The sequence below is a fragment of the Phyllostomus hastatus genome, unplaced genomic scaffold (assembly GCF_019186645.2).
Source record: "Phyllostomus hastatus isolate PE091 unplaced genomic scaffold, TTU_PhHast_1.1 phas_contig_17, whole genome shotgun sequence".
Classification (NCBI taxonomy): Eukaryota; Metazoa; Chordata; class Mammalia; order Chiroptera; family Phyllostomidae; genus Phyllostomus; species Phyllostomus hastatus.
Window position 1 is genome coordinate 25,374,357 of NW_025333664.1, and position 11,647 is coordinate 25,386,003.

Here is an 11,647-nt window from a genome sequence, read left to right on the forward strand (position 1 = left end):
TACAGGCTTCGTGAGACACTGATACTCTGCCCAGAGCTGGCCAAATCTCTGCAGTTGCAAAGACAGTGTTCAAGGCTGTCACCCAATGTCACCACTTTGAGACCTTGACCGCCCCTTCTTCCTGGCCCAGGCCCACCCCACCCTCTCCGTGCACAGAGATGAAAGTTCAGCATGTTCTCTCCCACACTCTACCTAATCACTTCACTATGGAGACTTCTCCAGCCCAGCAAGCAGCTCCACGCCTTCCTGCTGAGTCCCTGATTGAGAACAGGCCTAGGCTGTCCAGGCCTTCCAACAACCTTAACCTCTTCCTCCCCAGACCCAGGCCATCTTGAAGTAGCTAAGTGACTGAACAGAGAATGTAACTTCCGACATCCAGCCAACTGGCTGTTGTTCTGGTGATATAGTGCCAAGCAAGCAGGGAGGAGGGTATGGGAAGATGGCACAAGATGAGGCCTGAAAGGTCAGTCATGCGCTATATTGTAGGCCACGGGGAGAAGTTTGGGGTTGCATTCATATAGCAGTGGGATGCCCTTATGATGGATTTATTATAGCAATTAGACCTTATGCCCTTGTGGGAGAAGCTGGTGTGGTAACCTCTGGAAGAAGACTGTTGGAGTTAAGAAAAAAGTCACAAACCGGAAGCACAAAGCAGAGGAAATAATGAAGAAATCTACTAAAAGGCTGGTGCCTATGTGTTCAGTGGTAAATCTGCATCATGCAGTGTAGGCTGAAAAGGAAAGCTGGATGCAAAGTGGAGGACAGAAAGGATGAATGGGACCCACAAAGACACATGAGAACCCATGAGGACAAACCAAAACTTGCATCTGTCTTTCATAGTCTGCGGATGACCAGAAGAAGCCAGCACACTGACCTCAGAGCTGCACGTGTAGGGAATCCAGCACCACGACAAGGAGCTGATGGCCTGACTGGCCCCACCCACCGATGACTCCATCTGGCATATCAGGGACCAGGATGGAAGCAGCTGCAGTGACACCTGGACCCTGGACCCATCTTCCAAGAGTAACATCTGCTGCTGCTGTTTGATGTTCCTTTCCAACTCTTGCAAAAGTTTCTCTTGTGATCTGGGCCTGTACAGTGAAGGGAATTCTGGGAAGTGTAATTCCAGCTTAGCTGAGTTGACACAGTACAAGCTCCCATAGAGTCCCAAACAGAGGCCTGGGTGCAGCATAAATGAAGAGCTTTCTCAAATGCTGGTTTTGTTAAATATTCAAAATGCACTCGAATCAACTTAGCATTGTTTCTGAATGCCGTTGTTAAAAACTGTATTTGTAGAAGTGATAGTATAGGATTTCTTCAGTCTCAATTTTTATTGCATTCCTTTTTTACTTGATACACACATCTGTCTTTTGTTTATCATTTTGTGATCTGCACACTTAAACCCTATAATTAAAAGTGCTTTACTTGATCTTTGAAAAAAATTGCTTTGGGATACCATTGAAGGCTTTAAAATTTTATTTATTTATTAGTCAGCGTTAACTCCAACACAATACACCACATGATTTCATGCACTTGGAGAGGAAATACATCCTGGTTAAGTGAAAAATTGTGGGAATGGCTTCTGGGAGACCTTTATTCTTAGCAGCTTTATTGAGAAATATTCATTTAAAAGTCTAAACCTTCTTTCTTCAGTTTTCTGTAATTTACATTTACTGAGTAGAACTTGTACTGATCTCTGGGATCCAGTTTATTCCAGGGTTCTGGGCTATTCATTTTGTCCCAATAGACAGATGCCAGACACAAGATATACAAGCACTGCTCCAGTACCTCTGGCTCCAATAAACACAAAGAGGGGCATCAGGCTTGGATGGTTCTTGGCCTGATAGAGGATCTGGAGAAGCATGGTTACAGCAGAGAGCTCGGGTCTAGAAGCAGAGAAAAACAAAACAGCACGGCCCAAGACCGGGTAGTCTCTGCACCAAGGATGAGTGGACATCCAAAGTCACCCAGGACCTCCTTTGCCATTGAAAGCTTTAAACTTGGAAAAGGTGATCTGATTTACAAATAAAAATATCACATCACTATTGTTTAGAGATTGGATTAGCAAGGGGTAAGATTAAAACATTTAAACCAGCTAAGAGGTTATTATGAGAGTTGAGGTTATTGTGATCAAAATTGTAATCACATGGAGTACAGATGTGTATCAGTCATCTATTGCCACAATATTGCCATGTAACAAACAGACCTCAAACTCAGGGTTGAAAACACTTATTTGTGGGGACAGTTGGAATAGCTCTGCTTCATGCTGCAAAAAGTAAGCGCTACTCTACATTCTCTCATCTTCCAGAGACCAGTGGGCTAGCCAGGGAATGTTCTTCTCATGGTGATAGATGAGGCAAAAGAGAGCAAACCTCCCCACACCACCACATTTCAAGTCTTCAAAACATCCCATCAGCTAAAGTAGGTCACATAGCTGAGCCCTAAGACAAGGAATGGGAAATATACCCAACCTCTAGTGGGAAAAGTCGTATGTCAAAGGGTATGGACTCCAGGTGGGTGAAGAATTGAGAAAAGTGATATGATCACTTTTCAGTGTTACCAGTGGTAACACTTAGTAATACTAATCAGTGTGACAACAGGTAACAGTGGATGTACAGAGAAAAGGAGAGATTCAGGAGATGGTTGTAAGGCAGGACCCACAGGTTTGGGTAATAGACTGGATATGGGAGTGATAGAGTAGGAGGAATCATGAGTGAGTGCAGTGGGCTGGAGCAGAGGTATGTTTCATGGACAGAGAAGGGGATGCCTTCAGTTTGAGAGGCATCATGTGGTGATGTCAAATAAGCAGCTGGCTTTAGGGTCTGGAACTTGGATACAAGGTCTGGGTAAGGGTTTAGGATAGCCAGTCATTGGCTTATCAAAGGCTTTGCTTGTGGCCATAGTCTGTGACTCCATGAAAAATCTGTCCTCTTTCCTTCAGCCCCACACCCTGACACAAACCCCGAAAGACATCAGACCCCATCTAACTAAGTACAGGGATACCATATTGTCACACGAGAGGAAATTCTCACTCAAAGAAGTTCAGAGAGGCTTACAGGAATTGTTGAATTCTGCTTAGGAAATGGTTATTGTTATTGTTTGTTTGTTTTGGGAAAATTATTTTTAGAAGCTTCAGAGTACTGTGGAATTCCCAATTTTCACACCTCTAGGAGGGGGCACCTGATAGGTTCAGTGACAACTGTGGGTGGGTGGGTGTCAGTTTGGGTTCCCTCAAATGAAGACCCCAAGACATAGATTCAAGTGCAAGTTGCTTAGCTGCGAGGTAGGAAGTGGAGAAATGAAGGACACCGACATGGGGCATGTGTTACCACTGTCGGCAGCTAGGGCTCAATCCTCCTGGGGATTCTGGGAGAGAGTATAGATTCCAAGTTGAGAGAGGGTAAAGAAAAGAAACAGTGGTGAGCAATGGACTTTTCAAAATGCACCCTTAAACCTAAGAGAATAAAACACTGTGTGAAATTATGCAGCATAAAGACTAAGTAAACATGTATAAATAGAAGAGACTTTGCAAAAGAAATTCAAATATCGGCTGGAATAAAGAATATTAACTATCTGTGCAAAACTTAGTTATATAGAGCTACAGGTTGGGGTTCAGAAGTGAAATCTTTCTAAATGTCTTATCTGGGGAGATAGGGAAATGAAAGTATGTTTGTCTCAACTTATTGAGGGGAGAGGATAGAGTAGTGAGAGGAATGGTTGGTGTCCTGTTTTCATAATATAATTATATTTTTAAATTATGAAATCTGGGGAAAAGTCAATGATATTTCCTACCTAATTGGCAGAGAAGGGGGAGATAGATGAAGAAAATGAAACAATTTTATCAGATTAACAAATATTTTTAAAAGGTTTAGATGAACCATCAACAAAATAAAAAGACAACCCACTGAATGGGAGAATATATCTGCCCATACATCTGATGAGAGGTTAATATCCAAATTTATAAAGAACTCATACAACTCAACCTCAAAAAACAAACACTTCAATTTAAAAATGGACAAAAGATCTGAACAGATATTTCTCCAAAGAAGACATAGAAATGGCCAAAAGAGGCATGGAAAATGCTCAATGTCACTAATCATCAGAAAATGAAAAATAAAACCACAATGAGACAACTAAAAAACTGAACAAAACCAGAATGAGATACGACCCCACACTGTCAGAATGGCTGTCATCAATAAATCAACAAACAAGTGTTAATGAAGATGTGAAGAGAAGGGAGCCCTCATGCACCATACAGGTGGGAATGCAGACTGGACTGGTATAGCCACTATGGAAAAAGGTATGGAGGTTCCTCCAAAAATTAAAAATGGAAACTCTTATGACTCAGTGTTTCCCCTTCTGGGTATATTTCCAAAGAAACCCAAAACATTAATTTGAAAGAATATATACACCCCTGTGTTTATTGCAGCATTATTTACAGTAGCCAAGCTATGGAAGCAACCTAAATGCCCATTAATAGACAAGTGGATAAAAAAGCTGTGGTACACATATACAATGGTATATTACTTGGCCATAAAAAATTAAATCTTACCATTTGTGACAGCATGGATAGACCTCAAGGGTACTATGTTAAGTGAAAGAAGTCAGTCATACTGTATGATCTCACTTACATGTGGAATCTAAACAACAATATAAATGAACAAACAGAAACAGACTTGTAGATACAGAGAACAGACTGATGGTTGCCAGAGGGGAGGCAGTTGAGGGACTGGGTGAAAAAGGTGAAGGGATTGAGAAGCACATATTGGTCGTTACAACATAATCATGGTGATGTAAAGTACAGCATAGGGAATATAGTCAGTAATATTGTAATAATTATGTACGGTGCTAGGTGGGTACTGAAAATATCGGGGGGTGGGGAGAACACTTTGTAAAATACATGATTATTTAACCACTTTGCTGTATACCTGAAACTAATACAGAATGATATCCAATGTAAACTGTAATTGCAAATTTTTTTAATTTTATAGTTAAATAGTCACATTTAAAAAGGTAAAATAGATACAACAAAGTAAAGTAATAAGTAAAGTGAAAAAGGAATATAATCAAAGTGACTAGTTAATACAGTAAGTTCAAATAGAATAAACTATCTCCATAAAAGACAGAAATGTCAGACAGAGTTAAAATGTAAAAGCTAGTTACATACTGTATACAGGAAAGAGTGTATGATAATATATATTCAGTATATGATAACACAGTATATGATATGATAAAGAATAACTGATAGTAAAAGGATCAGTAAAGAGACGCTGATTAGATGCAAATACTACTACTCCTAATAAAAATAAAGTAAGTTTGATAATTTTTATATTAAACAACATCAAATTTTAAATTAAAAGAACTAAAAAAGAAACAAATTTAAAAAGAAAAAAAAAGAAGTCACTCCACATCATTAGTTGTTAGAAGCACAATGAGATTAGAGACCTTCCCACTGGAATGGTTAGGGATGGGCTGTACCAAGTGTTGGTGAAGATGTGCAGGAACTGGAACTCCCTTTCCCTGCTACTGCAAATGAAAAAACATCCGATTTGTAGAAGAATTTTTCAGTTTCTTAAAAGGTTCAGCATACATTTATCATATATAATCCAGCCATTGTCCTCCTAGGTATTCATTAAAAAGAAATCCATATTTTTTGTTGTCATTCAAGTACAGTTGTCTCCATTTCCCCCCAACTCCCACCCTCGATCCTACCTATATGGCTTTGTCCATATGTCCTTTATATATGCTCCTTGACAACCCTTCCCCTATTTTCCCCCATTATCCATTTCCCCTGCCCCCTCTGGTTACTGTCAGTTTATTCTTTATTTCAATGACTTTGGTTATTTTTTCCTTGCTTGTTTGTTTTGTTGTACACAGATATGTGTAAAAAAGTTCTTCACAGCTTTATTTAGAATAGCCCCAAACTGGAAACAACCCAAATGTCTATAGATAGCTGATAGAAAAGTTAAATGATTGGCTACTCTTCAGCAATTAAAAGGAATAAAGGATGATTACAACATATAACAGCTATACACATGTAAAAAAAGAACTAAAAAGGAAAGGAGAGTTATCATGATAAAAGTTCATAGAGAAGATATAACAGCTATAAACATATAAGCACCAAACAACAAGAAACAAAACATAAAGAGCAGGAAGTATTATAAATGAAAGGATAATTCCATTTAAAAGTTTATTGTCACAGACCTGGCCAATGTGTCTAAGTTGATTGGAGCATCGATAGTCCCATAAACTGAAAGGTGGTGGGTTTAATTCCCAGTCAGGGCACCTATGAGAGGCTACCAGTGGATGTTTTTTCTCACATCAGTGTTTCTCTCCCTCCCTTCCCCCTTCTCTCTAAAATAAATAAGCATGTACTTGGGTGAAGATTTTTTTTAAGTTTATTGTCAAAGATATAAATACAACTTTTTTGATGTGCCTAATAAAGGTAAAATAAAGGTGACAGAGAAACTGTGTGATACAATCAACATACTTAAATCCTTTAAGTAGAATATATATTTTTAGTTATATTTTATTGATAATGTTATTACAATTGTCCTGATCTTCCCCCCATTGCACCCCTGCACACAGCACCCCCCACTCCCTCAGGCAATCCTGTCACCCCTGTTCATGTATATAGGTCATGTGTATAAGTTATTTGGCTATTCCCTTTCCTATACTATACTGTACATCCCCATGGCTATTCTGTAACTACCTATTTATACTTAATCCCCTCACCTCTCACCCATTCTCCCACACCACCCTCCCCTCTCTCTATTTTTAACCTTTGGCATTTTATGTGTCTTGGGGTAGGCCTCTTTGCATTTATCTTGTTTGGGACTCTCTGTGCTTTCTGGACTTACATGACTATTTCCTTTACCAAATTAGGGAAGTTTTCTTTCATTATTTTTTCAAATAGATTTCCAATTTCTTGCCCTTTCTCTATTCCTTCTGGCAACCCTGTGAAGTAAACGTTGGATTCCTTAAAGTTGTCCTACAGGCTGCTTACACTATCTTCATTTTTAGTTTTTTTTTTTTGGATTCTCTTTTCTTCTTGTCTTGATTGGTTATTTTTCGCTTCCTTATGTTCCAAATCATTGATTTGATTCTCAGCTTCATTCGCTCTACTGTTGTTTCCTTGTAAATTGTTCTTTACTTCAATTAGTGTATCCTTTGTTTCTGACTGAATCTTTTTTATGCTGTTAAGATCCTCACTAAGTTCCTGGAGCATCCTTATAAACAGTGTTTTGAAATCTGCATCTGATAGATTGCTTATCTCCATTTCCTTTAGCTCTTTTTCTAGAGTTTTGATCTATCCTTTCATTTGGGCCATGTTTCTTTGTCTCCTTGTTTTGGCAGCCTCCCTGTGTTTGTTTCTATGTATTAGGTAAAGATGCTATGATTCCCTGTCTTGGTAGTGTGCACTAATGTAGTAGGTGTCCTTTAGGGCCCAGTGGCACAGCTTCCCTATCATCCAAGATTGGTACTTGAGGTGCATCCTTCATGTGGGCTGAGTATACCCTCCTCTTGTAGTTGGGCCTTGCTTGTTGTTGGCAGATCAGTGGGAGGGATTTACCCAGGCCAGTCAGCTGCAAGGATTGGCTGTGAACACTTACCACCAGCTTCTCCCCTCAGTGGAGGATCAGCTGTGCAGGGGCAGGGTGGTGGCTCTCTGAGGTGGTCTGTAGCTGTCCACTGAGCACACTGGCCTTGGAGTTTCCCAGGTGGTGCAGGCCAAGATCAGTCTCCACCTGTGCTTTGCCTGGGGTCACTTTTCCTAAGTTACAAAGCAATTTGAGATGGCTGCAACTTGCACTGGGCATGGAAATTTCCAGGAGAAGCCAATCTGTGAATCTAGGACCTAGTTCTAAACCTGGGGTTCACTAAGTCCAGCTTGTTTGAGAGGATTTAGGAAGTTGTGAAGCATGAGCCAAGACCATCCATTCATATGGAAAAGCACATTGAACTGGGTGTGGTGGAGTCTCTGGGGATCTCCAATGCAGGTTAAACAGTGTTAGCCAGGTTGGTGGAATCTCATATCTGGTGCCAGATATGGCACCAGTCTGCCAGCTTTGAGGGAGGAGGGCCCAGAAAAGGGACAAATGCCTCTGCTTGCCTTGATGCTGTACACTTCAGCCTTCCCATGCATGCTACTGGTACCCCTCAAGCCACCTCCCTAGTGCCAGAACCCAGAGGAAGTGTGTCTGAGTAGGCGAGTCCATCTGTGGGTTCTCTAAGATGAAGTGCTTGGGGGTCCAGAGTTTCTTCCACCAGCTTAATCCCCACTGGTTTTTGCAGCCAGAAGTTGTGGGGACTTATTTTCCTGGCACCAGAACCCTGGGCCAGGGAGCCTGTTGTGGGGTTGGAACTATTCATTCCCAAGATATCCAACCTGAATTTTTATTCACCACACATAGATGTAGGACCAGCCAGTCCTGCATCTGTGCCCCTCCTACCAGTATGGATGGATGTGGTTTCTTTAATTCAGTAGTTGACAGACTTATATTCAACTAGATTTCTGTCAGTTCTGTGTGATGGTTGTTCTATATTTTAGGTGTAATTGTGGCTGTGTGAAGAGGTGAGCCATGTCTGCCTATGCTGCCATCTTGACTGTAAGTCACCTAGCATATGTATATTTTATATGATATTTGTAGAAACTAATCATATATTTGGCTATATTTTCTAATCATAATTCAATGAAATTAGCAATAAATAATTAAGTAACTAAAAACTTTACCAGTTAGAACTTAAGGAACCAATTCTAGATATTCAAGGATATCAAAAGAACAATTAGGAACTATCCAGAAAGCAATGAAGAGAACAATTCATAACAAAACCTATTGGCAGACACTTACCCTAGGCTCCATCAGAGAAAGGACGGAGTGGACTAGAGCCACATGAGGAGAGTCTGGAGCTGGTGGCCCTGGGGAGTAAGCTGAAAGTCAGCCGCCAGAATCACTGTGCTCGGTCATTCCCCATACTGCAGAAGCCATCTTTCTTGGGCAGAGTACTCCCTTCCATGCAACATCAGCCTGGGTAGAAGCAGTAGCCCCACCTGCAGGAATCCATCTCACTTGACCCTGTGCACCTTAAGCCCTGCTGAGTAAAGCTGGAAGCTCTTTCTGTGATTAAGCCTAATGGAGAGCCAGCAGGCTGAGGCAGATCCTTGAGTGCTTTGAGACTTTATCTGGCTTTCCCCCAGGTCCAGAGCTGACAAAAGTTAGCCTTGGTGCATACCCTAGTTCTTTCTGCACACACTGTGGCCCAGCAGAGGGAACCACAAGCTGTGGATCACTAGTAGCTCCAAAAAGGTTGCCTAGGAACAGTTACAGGCAGTATCTGACCTAAGTCTGCACAGTGTCTTTGCAGATCTACCTAATACACAGAAACAAACACAAAGAGGCAGCCAAAATAGGAAAACAAAGAAATAAGCCCCAAATAAAAGAATGAGAGAATTCTCCAGAAGAAGAGCTTTATGAAACAGAAGCAAGCAATTTATTGGATGTGGAGTTTAAAGTAATAATTATAAGGATGCTCAGCAACATGAAAAAAGACACAGAAGCCATAAAAAAAGGACCAGTCAGTAATAAAGAATGTAATATCTGATATAAACAATACAGTGGAAGAAATGAACAGTAAGTTAGATAAAGCACAGGATCGAATCAGCAATTTGGAAGACAAGGTGAAAAAAAAAAACACCCAAACAGAGCAGCAAAAAAGAACTTTTTTTAAAAGTGAGGATAGTTTAAGGGACCTTTGGGACAATAGGAAGCATAACAACTTCCAAATTATTGGGATACCAGAAGGAGAAGAGAGAGAGCAAGGGATTCAGAACCTATTTGAAGAAATAATGACTGAAAACTTCCCTAACCTGGTAAAAGAAAATGACACACAAGTCCAAGAAGCACAGAGAGCCTCAAACAAGATGGACCAAAAGAGGCTGACACCAAGACATATCATAATGAAAATGACAAAGTTTAGACAAGGACAGAATCTTAAAAGAGAAAAGCTTTTCTCTTTTCTCAAGAGAAAAGCAGTTAGTTTACTACAAGGGAGCTCCCATAGGACTGTCATCTGATTTCTCAGTAGAAACATTTCTGGCCAGAAGGGATTGGTGTGAAATATGCAAAGTGATGAACAGCAAGAACTTACAACCATGGCTAATTCACCCAGCAAGGCTATCATTTAACATTGAAGGAAAAATAAAGAGTTTCCCAGACAAGAAAAAGCTAAAGGAGTTTGTTGCCACCAGACTAGTATTGCAACAATGTTAAATGGCTTGGAAAAAGAAGAAGGAGAAGGAAGAGAAGAAAGTTAAAAAAATAAAATGGCAATAAACGCATATCTATCAATAATCACTTTAAATGTAAAGGCCTGAAATGTTCCCATAGAAAGAGATAGAGTCACTGGATGGATAAGAAAACAAAACCTATATATATGCTGTCTTCAAGAGATCCACCTCAGAATGAAAGATACATACACACTAGAAATAAAGGGATGGATAAAGTTATTTCATGCAAATGGAAAAGAAAAAAATCTGGACTACCAATCCTTGTTATAGCCAACAAAACAGACTTTAATACAAGGCAGAAAAAGAAGGCACTGCACAATGATAAAGAGAACAATCCAACAAGAGGGCATAACCCTAGTAAACATTTGTGTACCCAACACTGGAGCACCTAAATATGGACATAAAATCCAAATATTGATGGACATAAAGGGAGAGGTTGACAGAAACACAATCATAGCAGGGACTCTTAACACCCCATTAACCTAAATGGATAGATCTTCCAGAGAGAAAATCAACAAGGAGATAGCAGACTTAAATAACACACTAGATAAAATGGATTTAATTAATATCTCCCCAGCATTTTACTCTAAAGCGGCAGAATATACATTTTTTTTCAAGCATACATGGAACAGTTTCTAGGATAGATCACAGGTTAGGATACAAAACAAGTCGCAATATGTTTAGGAGGACTGAGATCTTATCAAGCATCTTCTCTGACCATAATAGAATGAAAGTAGAAATCAATCAAAAGAAGAAAACTGAAAAATACACAAAGACATGAAAGTTAAATAACATGTTATTAAACAATCAATGGGTTAACAATGAGATTGAGGAAGAAATCAAAAGATACCTTTAAACAAATGAAAATAAGAACACAATGACCCCAAATCTGTGTGACACATGGAAATCAGTCCTAAGAGGGAAACTCATAGCATTACAGGCCTATCTAAAGAAACAAGAAAAAGCTCAAATAAGCAAACTAACTTTACACTTAATGGAAATGGAAAAACAACAACAAACAAAACCTGAAGTGAGTGGGGGGGGCGGAATAATAAGGATCAGAACAGAAGTAAACAAAATGTAGTCTAAGATATATACAAAAGATCAACAAATCCAAAAGCTGGTTCTTTGAAAAGATAAACAAGATTGACAAAGCTTTAACCAGACTCATCAAGAAAAAAAAAGAGAGAACCCAGATAAATAAAATCAGAAATGAAAGAGGAGAAATAACAATAGACACCAAAGAAATACAAAGAATTATAAGACAATATTACAAACAAGTATATTCCCCAAAATTGGGCAACCTGAACAAAATGGATAAATTCCTAGAAACATACAATCTTCCAAAATTAAATTAAG

At 39.6% G+C, this 11,647-nt stretch overlaps 1 pseudogene; it reads right to left on the reverse strand.

Annotated features, from left to right (window-relative positions):
* Positions 1 to 1,626: 1,626 nt before the first annotated feature.
* On the reverse strand, positions 1,627 to 1,864 carry LOC123815235 (annotated as a pseudogene).
* Positions 1,865 to 11,647: the final 9,783 nt, after the last annotated feature.